This window comes from Octodon degus, unplaced genomic scaffold, assembly GCF_000260255.1.
Source record: "Octodon degus isolate 3935 unplaced genomic scaffold, OctDeg1.0 scaffold00124, whole genome shotgun sequence".
NCBI classification, from domain to species: domain Eukaryota; kingdom Metazoa; phylum Chordata; class Mammalia; order Rodentia; family Octodontidae; genus Octodon; species Octodon degus.
The window spans coordinates 3,987,318-3,988,170 of record NW_004524700.1 but is presented as its reverse complement, the minus strand read 5'-3'; positions in this window follow the sequence as shown (position 1 = coordinate 3,988,170).

The following is an 853-nucleotide window of genomic DNA, read 5'->3' as shown; positions in this document are numbered from 1 at the left end:
TTTTGCTGTATGGGCTTGGGGTGGGATGTTTGTTGGTTCTATTGTGTTTATTCACCAATTTGTACATTATTTGTTGTCCTTTACTACTGTAAACAGTAAATATGGTTTGGTAAAAAAAAAAAGTTTACATAGAACTGTGCATGATAGATGTCATTTGATATAAGTAAATTCCTGATAAGGTTTTATTCACAGTTGTTCAAGCAAAGATAACTGAAAGTATAATTCCTCTCGGCTAGATGAGCACTCCCACAGCTGGGTGGAGCAGTTTACAGAACTGAGCTTGAGTATGTGAACTGTTAGGCTTAGAAACCCCACACCATGCTCTGCCCTGGGCTTGTGGGTGTTTGATGGTAGGCAGTTCCGAGGTAGTGAGGGCAACTCCTTCAGTGATCTGGGTCTCAATAAAAGGAGATACAGCAGAACAGATTGCATCCAAGCAGATCTTTTGGGGAGGACGGTGAGTCTTACGGTTTTTTTTAAGAAGCTTGGTGCTGGGGATCACCTCAGAGCCTGGAGCTCTCTTCTGCTGATCTATGCTCCCACCCACTATGAGTCTTAATTTCTGTCCTACGTGGAATTATAAGTATCTTCATCAGTCAAATTGCAGCTATATTCAAATCTCTGGGATCTCTTCGTAGAGGGGGATACAGATGCACACATGAGTGGGGTTTCAGAGAGTCAGAAAGGGCTAAAAGTAAGGACAAGGAGGCAAAACCTTGGTAGTCAGTCACAGGTGCCCTGCTTTTTCTTTTTCATCAGAATTAGAACTGAAAGTTGTGCTTTAAATACTTGCAGATTATATGAATTCCACACTGGGAACTTCGGTTTGAGGAGCTTGGCACTTTGAAGTCTT